Source organism: Vigna unguiculata, chromosome 10 (assembly GCF_004118075.2).
Source record: "Vigna unguiculata cultivar IT97K-499-35 chromosome 10, ASM411807v1, whole genome shotgun sequence".
NCBI lineage: Eukaryota > Viridiplantae > Streptophyta > Magnoliopsida > Fabales > Fabaceae > Vigna > Vigna unguiculata.
In genome coordinates this window covers 10,420,711-10,429,740 of record NC_040288.1, presented here as the reverse complement: position 1 = coordinate 10,429,740, position 9,030 = coordinate 10,420,711, and positions in this window count along the sequence as shown.

Genomic DNA, 9,030 nt, shown 5'->3' with positions numbered 1-9,030 from the left:
CTAGCAGAGCAAACCCAGCCCATCATCCAGCTCCTAAAGAAATCCGCCCGGTTCACGTGGACAGAAGATTGTGAACAAATTTTCCTTAAGCTCAAATCATCCCTAACCTCACCCCCCATCCTCCGCAAACCTGACACTAGCCAACCCCTGCTAGTATACATCACGGCCACCGATCACACCGTCAGTGCTGCCCTCGTCCAAGAAGCAGAAGGCACCCAACACCCCGTTTACTTTGTAAGCAGAACGCTCCAAGACCCTGAAACCAGATACCAAATGGTAGAAAAACTAGCCCTATCCCTGGTTCACGCCGCACGTCGCTTGCGTCCATATTTCCAAAACCACACCATAATCGTCAAGACCGATTACCCAATTCAGAAAATATTGCAAAAGCCGGACTTGGCCGGGCGCATGTCGTCATGGGCCGTGGAGCTTTCCGAATTCAACATCCGTTATGAACCACACGGCCCCATCAAAGCCCAATGTCTTTTGGACTTCGTCAACGACCTACAACAGACACCCATCGAGGACCAGTGGACGCTTCATGTAGATGGTTCCTCGAATCCAAGGGGTGCAGGTGCTGGCATCGTACTAGAAGGCCCCAACGATATCCTCATTGAGAAATCCCTTCACTTCGCTTTCAAAACGTCGAATAATCAAGCCGAGTACGAAGCTATACTGGCTGGTCTCTCCCTAGCCCGTGAAGTAGGCGTCAAGCAGTTGATATGTAAAACCGACTCCAAACTTACAGTAGGTCATTTGAACGACGAATTCCAGATTAAAGACCCCATCCTCCAACAATACTACCACTTGGTCCGCGCAATCATCCATTCCGCCTTCGACTCAGTTCGCATCGAACACATACCCAGAACCGATAACATTAGAGCCGATATCCTTTCCAAATTAGCAAGCACCAAGCTCAAAAACCGCAACCGATCCTTGCTACAACAAACACTATCCACACCCTCTGTCACACACACTTGCCAAACGTTAACCCATACCCCATCTGACAATATCATCCCTAACCAAAACCCAAACTGGACCACCCCCTACATTCAATACCTCAAAACTGGCAACCCCCCGCCCGACGCGGACAAGTCCTGGATGGCCAAAGCCGCCAGGTATACTATGATAGGCGACGATCTCTACAAACGCGGATACGGCCAGCCCTTGCTCAAATGTGTCATGCCAGAACAAGCCCACTACATTATCAAAGAACTACACGAAGGAATCTGCGGATATCATTCAGGCGCCCGCACCATGGCCACGAGGGTCCTCAGAGCCGGATACTTCTGGCCCACTATAGAAGCGGACTGCCAAGATTACGTCAAAAAGTGCAAGCAATGCCAGAAGCATGGCAACCTTATACACCAAAAGCAGGAACAACTACATCACATATTATCCCCCTGGCCTTTCGCCAAGTGGGGAATGGACATCCTAGGCCCATTCACGCCTGGCAAAGGACAGGTTAAGTTCCTAATCGTAGCCGTCGACTACTTCACCAAGTGGATTGAAGCCAAACCATTAACCACTATCACAGCCCAGCAAGTCCAGCAGTTCGTGTGGAAGGACATCATATGCAGATATGGTATACCACATACCATCATAACAGATAACGGCCGACAATTCATTGACAAAGAGCTAGCAAAATTCTATACCGGCTTGGGCATCAAACATATCACCAGTTCAGTAGAACACCCGCAAACTAATGGGCAGGCAGAGGCGGCAAACAAGGTCATCCTCGTGGAACTACGTAAAAGATTGGATACCGCGAAGGGCCGGTGGCCGGAAGAGTTAATTGAAGTACTTTGGGCCTATAGATGCACCCCGCAATCGTCAACCAACGAATCCCCCTTCAGCCTAGTCTACGGCGCAGACGCCATGATACCGGTAGAAATTGACGAACCATCCCTGCGCCGAGAACTATACGACCCAGCTAACAACCAGCAAAACATGGCTTTGCACCTCGACCTCCTCCCCGAACTCAGAGAAAAAGCTCAAATACGCAACCTCGCCGCCAAACAACGAGCTGCCAGGAAATATAACGCAAACCTGCAACCGCGTTCATTTGTCATAGGAGACTTAGTATGGAGAATGGCCAGCAGTGCTAGAAAGAAGGATGGCAAGTTCTCCGCCAATTGGGACGGCCCGTACCGCATACGAGAAGACACAGGTGGTGGGGCTTATCGACTCGAGCAACTATCTGGGGAAGAAATCCCCAACACATGGAATGTCTCCCACCTCAAGTTTTATTTCAGTTGAACATGTATCATAAGCAAACCCATGCTTGTAACCACGGGTGTACTCTTTTTCCTCACTTGGTCTTTTTTCCCTAAGGAGGGTTTTGGCCAAGGAGGTTTTAACGAGGCACCCCCATTTGAATAAATAAAATGAGTGGTTCCCTACTTTATGACTCTACACTACTTTACTTGTGTTTGATTCGTTTAAGTTCCCCACCCTTACCACAAGTAAGCGGCCTGGGTCGAACACCCTTTACTTATGTTTGATTCGTTTAGGTTCCCCACCCTTACCACAAGTAAGCGGCCTGGGTCGAACACCCTTTACTTGTGTTTGATTCGTTTAAGTTCCCCACCCTTACCACAAGTAAGCGGCCTGGGTCGAACACCCTTTACTTATGTTTGATTCGTTTAAGTTCCCCACCCTTACCACAAGTAAGCGGCCTGGGTCGAACACCCTTTACTTGTGTTTGATTCGTTTAAGTTCCCCACCCTTACCACAAGTAAGCGGCCTGGGTCGAACACCCTTTACTTATGTTTGATTCGTTTAGGTTCCCCACCCTTACCACAAGTAAGCGGCCTGGGTCGAACACCCTTTACTTGTGTTTAAATAGCAAACGCTAAACCACACATACAACACGACATATCTCATATTCCTATCACATGCTATCATCAACAACCACAAAACATATACATATCCACAAGATGCATCATATTAAGAACAAATCAAAATATTGTACGAGTTATTACAAACTTAGGATTCATTGACAAATAAAATCATACGAACACTACATCCTAAGCTTTTTGGGTGCCATCGCCCTCCACGGTCACATCCGCTTCCTTGTCTGCTTCGAGCGCCTCACCCCCAACCCCCTCCTCACCCTCTTCATCATCCCCCACTAGCTTCCCACCAACTACATCTTTGTCCACATCAAACCTTGCATCCAATGCATCCACATCCTTATAAAAGAAGGCCGCCTGCCGCAACCCTTTCTCAAACCCGTTTATATGTTCCTGAATTACGCTGTTCTTCAGGTCGTCCAACTCACCGACAGCTCCGTCATATTTATCCTTCAGCTCCTCATAGTCCTCCTCCATCTCCCCTATCCGCTTATTTAACTTTTTTTCAGAGTCTAGACAACGAACCTTCCATGATACCAGCCTTTTTCTCTCAGCTTCCCATCCTTCTTTCTCCTTCTCCAATGCCGCCTTCTCCTCCGCCAACTTATCTAATTTACCCTGAAGCTCCCCCACCTCCTTCACTTCCCTTCTGTAAAGGGATCCCACACGTCTACCCATCACCAGGGCCTTACTCCCAAATTCAACCATGGTCCTCACCATATGATCAACTTCCATATTGTCAATAGAGTTCACAACAGTATCGGGCAAGTTTATCGAGATATCCTTCCTCACGGATATCTCGGGCAACTCAATCAGCCCAGCCTCCGGCATCTTCTCGCCGCTGCCCGACCCCGCTCCATCACCTGACCCAAGAATAACTGCCCTTGCTCTCTTCACATCCTTACCCTTCCCGGGTCGAGCCGGGAGCTCAGCCCTCCTCTTCGTGCCGCCATGCACGTGTACTTCTACCACAGACTCCTGCAAGTTAGGAACATCAGTCTTCCCAGCCTCTTTGGCCTTGGCGGCCATTTCCTTCCTCAGCGCTTGGAAGAGTGCCAAGTTCTTCTTCCCGGATTGTGCCATATGCCCTGCAATAACATATCACATTTCGAATCAAAACAACTTAGCTTCAATAACACAGATTAAGTAACAAACAGATACCTTCAATATCTATAATCGGATGCACCGAATTATAAACTCTAACTAAGCCCTTAGTGGGCAACTTATCCACAAATCTTAATAACACTCCGACCACCTCCCTGTCTCCCGACGACAACTCCTCCATCCCCATATCCTTGTACCGCGAAGGGCTATTGGTCCAACTAAAAGGGAATTTCGTACTCCCATCCGCATTCAAAAAATACTTCTCGCCTCCCTCCTTCACCACAACCTTGAAGTATCCATCCTTAAAATGCTTGAAAGATTGGGAGAAGGCGTCCAATCTGCTAATACTCGGACGGCTGATCAATGATAGCCATGTAGTCGGCCTCCGGGGTCTGGTATCATAAAAATATAGGAACGCGTATGGGGAAGGCTCTAAGTACAGCGACTTGCATAAGATGCGAAAAGCCTGTAAGTACGCCCAACTGTTAGGGTGCAACTGAGTAGGCGCCACGTTCAGAGCCCGCAGCACACCCATAGTAAAGTCATCTAGTGGTAGCCGTATGTGAAGTTGAGAAAAGTGGCACATGTACATGTAGAAGAACTTCTCAGCAGCCCCTTCTTGCCCGTGACATACCCGATCTACGGCGCTCACTCTTTCTAATGAGACGATATCTCCACTAACCCCTTTAGAGATAACGGGCGTACAATTCAGCCAGGAATTCAGCAGACGAGACCACCTGAACAGAGATGACTGCTCACGAACATCAGAGGCCACCCACGCATAACCCCCCTAGCCGGCCAGTTGCTTTCCTCCAGTTCTTCAGGGGGGTCTTCTCGGATCTCCCTCACTACCTCCATTGGCACCCCGCTTGTGCCAAGTCCAGCATTCTCACCCTCTCCACGGGACCGATCACCTCTACTCCTATCTGACTCTGTACTTTGACTACTACTAGATGTAGATAACGATGAACTATCGCTACTAGACATACCTGTTTGATTTTTTACGGAAAGATGTCGGCGGAAATTGGGAACTAGTCGGACAAAAGAATGCGCACAAGATCTCTGTTTTCAAAACTCACAAATGAACCAAGTAAACCATCAGCTGCATTCAAACCCATATTTATACTCCACGATCCCAAACGACTCAAGCTCTTCCCGCCAAAATAAACACCCAGGCCAAGCGACACCATCATTGTGAAATATATGACACAAAAAACGGCGGCGCCAAAAGCAAAACGATGTGACCACCTGACGCCTTTTCACCTACCTTCTGACACTTCCAAGCCTTAACACTGTTCACCACACTTAAAGGCTGGGGGACTGGTGTATCACACCTAGCCGGTTTTGCTAGTTTACCTGCACATGTCATCCTTGACCGACAACCCATATCGGACAAGGCTGGGGGACTGGTGTACTGTACCTAACCAAACTCGATCAATTAAATAGTACACATGTCAAAACTACATACTACTTAATATTCGGATGCCATCAACATAAGCCATCTAGACAAATAGTCGGTCTAGGCCGACTACCTGTCGACAAGGTTGGTCAACATCGATACCCCCCTACTCCTCTAAGACCTGTTTTAGGGCCAGACCCACTCGTGGCCCAAACAGGGCCCAAGCTAGAGCCCAAGTCAAGGCCCGGCCCATGAAATGGTCAAACGTCATTAATGCTCTATAAATACGCGTGGACCCCATCATTTAAAGGTACGCATTCATTAATTGCTGATTTGACTTCTTGAGAGCTTTGACTCACTTGAGCTTCGGAGATTCTTCTGCAGGTAACCCCTCCTGGGTTCAAGCCGACATGTACCAACTGGGAAGAGGCCAACTGAGGAGATAGCGGACTACATGGTAAGGTGACTCTTGTGTCTGACTTTATGTTTGTTCTCTGCAGGAACACATTGCATCAGAAAAAAATGGAAAATTTTTTCCAAATGGCAAATTCAACGTAACAGGATTTAAGTTTATTATGTTATTCAATTTTCAAATATACATAAAGGCATTGGCTTTCAAAGACACGTCCTGATTATACATTCACCCAACGCGAGATCATTTTTAATTCATAACAAAACATTCAATACCAATTAATATTAAAGCACAATGGGATGCAATTTTGCAATGGCAGCTGAATTATACGCAAATTCATAAGGGTAATGGTTTGAACATAAAAATAAACCATTCCATTAATAATTAGGGTTCCTAAAAGAAAATTTGGGATAAACTTAACTTCTGATTTAAAATTTTAGAAAATTCCTAAATTTATAATTAGGATTTATCTTATTAGGGAAATATCATAAAGGAATAATCATCATATAATAAGAGAATCAGAAATTCTACCATGTAAAATAATTGAAGATTTTTAAGATTTAAGATTCACACATGATAAAGCATACAAAGCACTAACATTGATTCACAAGAAATCTTTTGAGCACGCGTTCTTCAATTTGTTTGTTCTCCAATCACCATTTCCCATCTATGTCTTTGTTTTTATTTCGGTACACCCAATAAGTCCTATATCGCTTAGGAGTCGAGGCAGTGGCGGAACTTGACCAAAAATTTTAAGGGGGCCAAATTATATTTGTTATATATAAATTATTATTTTTAATTAAAAAAAGTAATTTCTTACATCATTTTTTATTCAAAATATTCATTAACTTTTCAATCTTGTTGTAGTGCAATTTGATTTTGAAAATAATAAAGAAATGATGGTGAAAATTGAGATAGAAATAAAATGAGAGAAAGAGATGGAAACATGGAAGAAAAAAACCAAATAAAAAAGTATAAAAATTATAATAGAGAAAAAAAATATGATTTTTAAATTTAAAAAAAAATCCAAACTAAATTAGTATAAATAAGATAATAATATACAAATAAAGTAATAATATATAAATAAAATAACAATATATAAGTATATTTTTTTAAAATATATAAAATAAAGTAAAATAAAAATCAATTAATGTAAATAAAATAATAATATATAAATATTATTTTTTAAATAACTAAAAAAAGCAAAAATAGAAATGGTTGGGGGAGCCCTGGCTCCCCTATGTCACAACCTTGTTCCGCCTCTGAGTCGAGGTCAAGCGAAATTTAAATACTCATACCACCCTCTGAAGTGCCTTTTAAGGACAAAACCGCGACGAAGCTCAAATGCTCCAAAGTGAACAATACCTCCGGAACGCGGTGGTTGTTCCTAAAGATGACTGCCGGACCAACTTGGATCGGAATCGGAACATTTTTTTTTCTCCTCTCACACTCATACGTCTTTGTTCTTGATAGGTTAATGTGAAAGAATCTTATAACCAAAGACATAACTCAATCTTTTTTATAAACCAACGTTCATCAAATTAGTTTTTATTGTATCTTTATTTTATTATTAGTTCTCATGATAATCAAGTTTTCATATTTTATTAAATCACAATTGTGCTTATCGTAATATTTCAAATTAATTAGATAGTAGAATTAATTCATAAAATAATTCTAAAAGTTCTTACCAAAAATAATTTCGTATGAATGATAAATTTTTCAAATCTCGATACTTAATACTTTTTAGTTTATCGGATATTCTTGTATTTATTTGTTGGTATCGTTCCAAAGAATTAACTTCTAATATATTATCTATAATATGAAAAAAATTCCAAAATTTTAGGGAAGGTCATGTCTCTACGAGTCTACACGATGCTCCGTCACTGATTCATAGCTAAAACCATATTTGCATTCTGAAAAAATATTCTCGCTCTATTTCCAATTGAAAATAAATTTCATGACTATTACAAATTATTAATTAACAATTTTATAAAATATTATATTGAAAACCATACTCAAATAATTATAAAGTAGGTGGAAGACGGGTCGTTCTCACGCATTTAGAACCTGACATCTCCACCTTCTATTCATAAAAAAAAAAAAAAAACTCCTTCTTTACGTATAACTTTTTTGTTTCAGTCCCAACCTCAAAACACTGAAGTCACTTCGTACCCCAACCAGAATTTCATTATAATCATAGTTAAGAAAGTTCGAACACAATTCAATCCCAAATTGCTTTGGGATTTTTATCTTTGCCTTTTCTTGTTGTAAAATATAAAATTTAAAACTAAAATTAATTTCTTTATAAACTAAAATTTTATTTATATTTAATTTAATTTAAAAAACGCTCCACCATTTTTTTTAAATTTACTTTTAACTGCTACCTAGAAGTGACAAAATTAATTAGTGTATTTTATTTTAATTGAGTAACTTCTTAATCACTAAAAATAGTAATTCAGCTCATACAAATTGAGTTAAAAGTGAATTAGTTAAATTCAACCTATTTTTTATGAGTTATAAATTTTATAACTTGATTTCAGCTAATGATCGGTGGATTAAGTAGATTGATTTACTTAAGCTGAAGATTGTTTTATTTGTTTTATATTTTCGATTTATTTTATAAATTTATTATTGTTGTTTAGTTGAAGTGAATTTATTTGACTTATTCATTCATAGCTATACAATTAAAGAATTTATCTATCTTATAAAACATTGTTATAAATATGACAATAAAAATAAAGTATCATCTATATAATTAGAAAAACAAATAAATTAAACACATAAATTATTAAAAAGATATTGAACTAACATTATATTATTTAAAAATGTCAAAGTGCGAACTTTCAAAGTTAAAAATAGTAAATAATAATAATAGAAGTTATAGAAAAGAAAAATAAAATAAAACATTATTGCTGGGTAGATTGAAAATCAACTCACTTTAATCTTTTAAACTCTTTATTAGTTGGTTCAGATTTAACTTGACTCATTTTAAAAAGGAATTTCAAACCAATTTAGTTCAAACATATATATATATATATATATATATATATATATATATATATATATATATATATATATAAACATGCTTTATTGCTTCGCTGGTCTTTGTCGCATGAGTGTTTCTGGTTTCCAGATCATTCGTCTTTTTTGCATATATCCTTTTAGAGTACATGTAATGCAATATATCATTTTTGAAATTTTAAATCAATTTTTTGTCCCATTGTGAACAACAAAAAATCTTACCTAATTTTTGCTAAGCA